Raw genomic sequence first — 8,678 nt, forward strand, 5'->3', positions numbered from 1 at the left:
ATCATATCTGAAACGTGGTAATGAATGTGGAAGTGCCTCTGTTCCTAGCAATTTGACAGCCTGTATTAATTTATGTCCAACGTAATGAACTTTCCTTTGTAGTTTCGTAATATTAAATAATTGCTATTGTTGTACTATATTATTTGTCTCCTTTTGTTTCAGAATTCAACATTTACTAGCACAGAACCGTTATCATAGCAACTGCGTGAACTGTGCGACGCTGTGTTGAGGACCTACATGTAGCAAGTTTAGCAAATTTTTTGAGTTGTGAAGAAACGTACTGACTCTACATCTCTTGCCCGGGATTTCTCTCGCTGCCTCAGTCTCGCTCTCCCTCTTTTTATCTCTCGGCCTCTTAGACTTTTACACATACACGCACAGAAAATTTTATGATTCTTTGAAGACGGCGAGGCTCACAATGGCTTCATTAGCCGCCGTCCGCTGCAAGTTCAGCGCTCCCCTAGCAGCAGAGTACACGTGGACGCAGCCGCCGTTTATCGGGCCGATGATGTCGGCCAGCAGCAACTTTTAACGAGCTTCTTGTCGTGGCGGTCGGCGGTCGGCGTGGGTCGTCTAACTGGCGAAGTCTTCGCTGCAGGCCAACGCGCAGTCTGTGCTGGGAAAATCGGGGCCGCCGGCGACTGACATGTCTCCAACGGACCACCTCCTTTTTCCGACTTTCTGCCCGTTCTCGACTTCTTAGAGGAACAGAAGGAGACGTCTACGTAACGAGAGTTGAACTTGGCTGAAATATTTCCCGTCAGGGTGAAATCTGAGACACCGGATGATTCAGATGCGCCTACCACTGTCGTTGTGTGCTACCCACAATGTTATAATTGACCACCTTATACCATGCGTGATATTTTCACATTCTCTCGTTCTCTACCATCGAACTACTAGCCTTACAGAAAAGAAGAGCAGGAACATCTTACAGCAAATTTAACGTACAGTAGTTAAATTTTTTACTGGAATACATTTTCGCTAGAGGCGGCGGTTTTCGAGTTACTCAAGAAAAACGTACGAAGGTGACCTTCAAAAGCACTTCTACCCCACATTCATCTCTCACCAGTCACGATTTAGTATGTTGTTCGTGGTAATCCCTGTTACCACTGTACAACTTGACTACACGAACTATCCCCGATATTCGACCTATTTTGGTCTCTATTGACCGGACTATTACATCACCAGCGAAGTCGGCTGATTCATTAACATTGACAACGTAAACGTGCATGCAACGGTAATGAACCACAAAAAGACTTTTGTAAACGTTACGCTCAAACAAATTACGTTGAATATTCGATCAAAACCTACCCCTTACAAGTAGAGCAGTTTTGCAGTCAGAAGGTCTGCCGAATTAAATGATGAACTGTTTATTTTATGCTGTTAAAATCTGAAAATTTATTAGGCACTTTTTACACAAACGTAATTTTACAGTTTGTAACCTCTCCACTAAGCCGAGGGCCTAATAAGATCAGTCATTGAAGGCCAAAAAACGTCGAATATTTGCACAGTGGCAGGGGAGGGGGGGGAGGTTCCCATTAAGAATATACTAGATCTGTGAGGGCTGAGTGTGGATATGGATGTGGGTGTGCGTTTGAAGGTCACTTGTATACGTTTCTCTTGACTAGCTCGAAAACTACACGCTCTTCCGAAAAACGTATCCGAGTACAAAATTTAACTACCTTGAATTTCTTACAAAAAGCTCATGTTCATTTTTTTATGTACGACTACTAGTTTGCACGTAGGCAGCGAGAGAATAAGAAAATGTTGCTCGTGGTTTATGAAGGTCAGCTATAAAATTGCGGGTAGCATAAAACGTCAGCGGTAGGGGCAGATGAGTCTCCATATATATTTTACAACGCAGGCGTTTATTGGAAAACAAGAAATCTTTGTTGTAAATGTCGTCTTTGATCCTTTGTTACATAAAACTACACAAACTTTGGTTTTAACTATAAATGACAAATATTTTATCTGAGTTATTCCTTTATCATCGGCTTTTGGCTCCAATCCAGATACTACACCACACAAAATGAATTAGTATCGTAAAACACTTTGCTCACTGCTTCCCATAATTTCTCCAAATCAGTCCAATTATAAACACTATCAGTATCAACAGCTTTCTTAGGTTTTCAGTAAAATATTGAATATATATCGATCCATACCATTATAGGAACGCCATGATATACCAGTAGAGTGAAATCCTTGAACAGAAAATATTCAAAATTGATTACTAAATGCGGTATGTGGCTTTTCAGAACTATTTTGCACTTGATGTATTGTCTCTGGAGCCTAATTTTTCTTAGAGATTCTCTCAATGCGTTAGTGAATAAGATAAACATGCACTTTCATCTTGTTAATAATTACTGTGTTATAATTGTTCTTTAAAAAATTCATTCTTAATATAACACTTATCAAGGCTAGAAAAATTAAAAATGTTGACATTGTATAACCCATCTAGCCATTGGAACAAAGCAAGGTACTGGTGTCACTAAGCGTTTACGTTTTCATAAACACTTCCTGAGTGGACGACGCCGTCTCATCTCATTACTAGACGCACTCGAGATATCCACACACGAGGTCTAATAGCTCTCCGACTACGTCACGCTCTCCAACTATACACTAATATCTTGCGTTATATGGCAATTTGTGCGAATAACATTTAACTAATTAATTATAGCCTCGTCACCTATATGAAAATCTTTCATAACTAAACCACGGTGCATAATTTTACGCCGAACCTATTTTTAGCATTAACACTCATCGCTCTACATTCAACAATACGCTGGATACTGCCTCCAGCGATTTCAGTGAAACTACTCAAACAAAATGAGTTTGTGAAGTCGAGAATTATATCCTCCAAACCCAAACTCAAAGCAATACGGTATATATGTGACCTGTTTTCTCAATTAACGTAGTTTTACCTATATTTGTATCGCCATACAGGTACAGTGTAATTACATTCTAGTTTTGCATCTGATTTCGTCTTCTGTTCTTATGCAGTTGTGCAGTTTGGAGCGCACAGTACACAGTGTGATAATACATTACCTGATCAAAGCAACCGGGCACCGTGCGTATTGCGAAACTGACCACTGGATATCACGAGAGGCAGTACAAAAGGATGCAGGGAGTATAGTGTCGTGAGTAAAAAAGCAATAGTAATAGAATGGGTCTTCCAGGAGAGTTCAGTGACTTAGAATGTGGATTACATACTGCATGTCATCTGAGCAACAAATCCATAAAGGACATTGAAACTACTAGAGATGCCCACGTTGACTGGTGATTATGTGGATCAAGTGGTAAGGCAAAGGAAACACCACAACTAAACCAAGACCAGATAGACCTTATGTAATGACGGAGAACGACCTTCGAGCATTCGCACGATATCAGCAAAAGGAATCACACCTGAGTTCCGAAGTGTTACATGCAATCCATCTGCCACAATAACTGTGGCTAGGGAGGTAGAAAGAGTGGTGTACAGTGGTAGAGGAGCCACACGTTTCTGTAGCTAAGCGACGATTGTGTGAAGGGTGACTGAAAACGACTGATGTGGAGTGGTGAATCAGGCCATACCTCGTGCCAGTCCGATGGAAAGGTTTGGCAAAGGCCTGGGGAATGTTACTTGCCATCACGTGTAGCGCCAAGGTGGTGTTACGGTATGGGAGCGATTTTCGTGGTTAGGGTGTGGTCTCCTAATCGCGCTTAAGAAAATGCTAAATGCAGGAGGATGAAAAGACACAGTTTAAAGAATTTTGTACTGCGTACGGTACAGTAGAAGAACATTCGGAGCTGAAGATTGATTGTATCAGCATGACAATGCAAGCTGTTATTAATCAGCATCAGTGAGGCAACGGTTTGTGGAAAATAACATTCATGAAATGGACTGGACTGCCCAGCATCCTGACCTGAACCCAACGGTCTTCCTAGAGACTAAGAAACGTCACTGCAGGCGTCTCCAGCATTCAAGCCGTTGTAAAGTCAGAGAGTCGATACATATTAACGTCCACTAATACGTGATGGGAAACTTTTGATCACATAGTATATATCTGTACCTCTGATACACAGCAACAAGGTATCAATCTTCGCAGTATAGTGCACCGTGAAAATTAAAACATGCAAGCTTTAGCTTTAAAATTTAACTTCTATGAGTTTTAAACTGCAAAACAGAACATAGCAACCGGTTTTCATCAGACGAAGTAGTAAGACTGAACGCATAATTTCAACTGAACGCCTGTCTATTGATTCAAATTTTGTGGTTTAAATTTTGAAATACGCTACGCCCTGACATGTAGTATAAGACATCGCAATTTTCCTTACAATTCGGATGTTATGAAAAATCTTCAGTCTGTGCCTGCAACCCCATAATAATGATCAAGGTGTGGCTTATTCGACCCTTTAGTACGAAGAGCTTCTGTCTGAAAAAACCAATTCGTTAATTTTGTTTTGAAGGATCACTGCCTTCCGCATTAAACCACCGACGTTCTTACAATACAGAGACTTTTATTGGTACTCTGAGGTCCATCTACAAATGTTGTGCATTGTAGAAGTCACTTATAGCGCTCAAAGTAGTACACAGTCGGCGGAGACTGAACTACGTGATTGCAGGAGATTCTGGCATGAGGATTTTTTTAAAATTTTTTTTCACACTGGCCATTTGAGAATATAATTTATTGTGAAAATAAGTGTATGTAAGTCATTGTAACGTATATTTGAGTTTGTACTACTAATTTTATTAGTATTATGGAAATGGATGCACTGGAACAGTATGTAGTTTTGATACAAAATTTAGTACATTTTAGGCCCATTCTTGATTGTTATTTAAGATTATGATTTGTTTTACGCGTTACGAGTTTGAATAAGTTTCGTGATGCGGGATTTTGCCTACGAAAAATTCGAATTTGCTTTCAAATACATCATACGAAATGCTGGGAGGTTGAGAACTACGTCCCATTGGTTTCGAAGTAAAACCATCTCCTTCAAACAAATAACTGTTTACTTTTTGCCAATTTCTTTTTGTATTCACTGCTTACTAATCGTATGATGATAAAATTTAACTATGTGAAAAATTCTAAAATTATACAGTTTTTCATGCTGTTGGGATTCAAAGGATTAAATACCAAGTACGTGGCTTCGTATCCGCTGGGACGTGCTGAAGTGTCTTCTGAACAGTTCCAGTCTACTACCAATCTCCATGTTCTGGCCTTGATAACCAATGGGACGGGATGATCTCTGTCTTCCGTAATATTATTCCAGCAGGCAGAAGAAACCTCAGTATAGTCAGAGACAAATCGGAAAATCATCACATAATATTGGGCCTTACAAGAATTTGCATATGTACTGTGATCGTTGTGGTGCTGATCTGCCATCATATCTCTCCTCACACATCTTATACGGGTGCGAATTCTAGGTGTCATCTTAAATGGCCTTCAGTAGTTGAGCGAAATCTGTGGGTATCTAGAGCGTAGCAACAGAAAACCGCAACTTCGAATTTTTCTCCTGCCAACTGTGAGGATGAATCCTCAGCAGAAATTTCTATCACACTGAAAGTGACGTCGATCGTAGTGTTAACGTGAGCTCTGTTTAGTCAGTGAGCTGGATGTCATTATTAGGCACATAAGGAATTGATAGACGTCTTTAGACGGTTGAGATGGCTTCCACACTAAATATGTGGTCACCATATGGAGCAGGAAGGGAGTTCCTTATAAAGAACTGTCGGCTTAAGATTTCGCATCTCAGCAACGATTTCACTGTCATGATGCTGTAATTTGCAACTTCTAATTCAGGACTTCAGATGTGAAATACTTATTGCAGGTTTTACCTTGGTCCATGAGAACGCTAATCTACGTTAGGTACAGCAAATGATATATTTTGGCTGTCGCTACTTTGGAAGGTCTTTGATCATGCATCCTATAATACCGATTTCTCTATTTTCTTACATCGATATATTCCTCTCCTGACACTTTGTCAACGGAAAGATGTAGATAGTACACAGGTTCCAGTCACAGACGGAAAGACGCATAGAAAGGAGGCAATGGTTCAGACACTGGACCTGTATTCGAGAGTTCAAATTCGCCTCCGTTCCAGTTTTAGTTTCCCGCACTTTCCAGGAAGTCGTTTAGAATAAATAGGGCAGGGATATGTTTCTTTCGCAATCTTTCCATATGACGGAACGTTGCTTTGTGGTATTCCTACCTTTCCTAGGCAGCAAACATTCAAGCTGTAAGAATATAAACTTTTTCCACGGCGTGACCAAATATCTCAATTAAAATCATAGTGTCGCAGTTGAAAAATTGCTATAACTATTCTGTGAAATGTGTCTTTGCGATATAGTTTTCTTACATACCCGAAGGTTACTTATTCCGTTTGACCTTAGGGCCTTATATAGAAAATCCCTGCTATAGCGGTTCTTTATCAGTTCAGAGAAAAAGCCTATAATGTTGCCGTAATAGGTTGAAACCTGAATTGCTCCGTTAAGAACTGCCTTGGTAAGGCTGGGATCTGAGACCGACGCCCAATACAAAACAGTTTTCCACAATGAGGAAGCTTCATGTGCGCAAGCTGTTAAGCGTATCCACTTCCAGAACACTAGAGAACTGAAATTCACGAGTGAACCGAAATGCAAGAGAGAACCGAAACGCACGAGAGAACCGAAACGTAAGGTTCATAACCCTCCTGGAAGTCCCAAAGGTCATTCACTCCAGATCTATAGACGCAGAAGAGGCGTGAATTTTCTAAAGAATGCTTCCTGCTTCAGATGGAGTTATTCCATCTGAATCCCTAAAGAGAAAAGTTAGAGTTTGTGTAGACGTGTGTGCTAGATTGCGTATAAAGGAAACACATCCCTGTAGAGGAAAGAGGAAAATAAAATCGGCAGTACGCCAGAAACTGGAAACCATTTCCCCTCCTGCGTTTCCGCGACGGCAATTTTCAGCGCCGTGCCGACGTTCCTGGCGCGTAAAATTTCATTACCGAAGAATGCCGGCTACTTTAGAAGCCGTAAAGGAACAAGTGTTCGTCATTGTGTTCCGGGAGGCGGCAGGACTCCTCGCCAGTTAGATACGGCAGCGTGAGGTATGTATTGAGTGACGGGAGGCGCGCGCTGCCATGTGGAAGTTTACTGTGAGCCAATCCGGCCCCAGATTTACTGACTGCTCTTGACGTGCAGTCGGGAAATGAGCAGTAAAGCACTCGCCGACCGGTTGATGCGTGCTCTGCCACACCTGGCCACATTCTGCCATCAAGGTTTTTCCTACAGCAATTTCAGAACATTAATCGCGCCAGAAGCAGTGACGCTTCTAATGCTTGAAATGTGTGTGAAATCTTATGGGACTTAACTGCTAAGGTCATCAGTCCCTAAGCTTACACACTAATTACCCTAAATTACCCTAAGGACAAACACAAACACCCATGCCCGAGGGAGGACTCGAACCTCTAATGCTTGAGGCTGGGTCAGTTAGTGGCTGACATTTACGATGTAGGTACCTCAACGAAGCCAAAATCTTGTTGACACATAAAAGCTGAACGAAAAAAAAAATAAGCATGAGAACATTTACGCGAGAAGTCTTTGATTTATCGAAAAGACTTACCCACATTTCAAAAATTTGTTTCACTAAATTCAGTTACGTTTTTCACTCCACTCTATTCCCTATTCTGTACATCTGTTCCCTGTTTGTTCTAGCAATTCCCAACATACATCTCTTCACTGCTTGCTGGACAACCCTCACCTATTGAATGATTTTTGAATTATGTCAGAATAAAACGTCATAACCGGTAATGCACGAAAAAAGCTAATGCCAGAAGGAAGACTCAGAATATAAAAGTATTGCCTTATTGCTGGCACAGAGCAGCTGAGATCACATTAAATTACCCTGCAGAGTTTAATAGTCATTGCTCACATATGATGTTCGTAAAAAGTATAGTAAATATTAGAAAAATAGCCTCAGCTGTAAGTTCATGTCCAGTTTTTTTTATTGGCTAGATCGTTTCCGACGTAGTGACGCAGCTAACGGCTAGAGGCTATTGAGAGTGACATACATGCCGAAACCACTCTAACCAACAAACAGTATTCGTATGTGAGCAATCACCGATAACTTCTATAGTCAAAATACCACGTGTGGTGCACAGGGCCTTATGATGGATTTTTTTTTACCATACTCTGTAAAAATGGAGACTTTTCCATCGTAACTCAAACATAAAACTGATGTACGGGATAGTTTTCTTTATATGGCATTTTAAGAGCAGCACAGTATTTGTGTTTCATGTAACCTGATACACGAGGATACGGCGCCGATGTAATATTCTTTGTATTGGGTAGTTTATCAACAATGACTGCTTTCAGAAATATTCTGAAATCCGACCGCTTGACTCAATTATTCACACCATTGTCAGTTCATACACTGCCTCCAGTTGCGTCCTAGCAGTTTCCGACGATAAACTCCAAGCAAACAAAACAAGAACGCAGTAAAAAGTTATTGGAAAACAGCCGCACAAAAACACCGCACACAAACCTGCACTGAAACAAACTGAATTTAGTGTCTTCAGTTGTTCCTTTACAAGTTCGCTGAGACCTCTACGCTCCGTTACGAGACCTCTTCCTAGCGAACGCTGAGTAAGACCTCAAGAATCGCCGAGAAAATCGGACTGAACAGTACGCGGTGCCCGCGCGTGGGATACGCACTCTC

This window comes from Schistocerca serialis, chromosome 6, assembly GCF_023864345.2.
Source record: "Schistocerca serialis cubense isolate TAMUIC-IGC-003099 chromosome 6, iqSchSeri2.2, whole genome shotgun sequence".
Classification (NCBI taxonomy): domain Eukaryota; kingdom Metazoa; phylum Arthropoda; class Insecta; order Orthoptera; family Acrididae; genus Schistocerca; species Schistocerca serialis.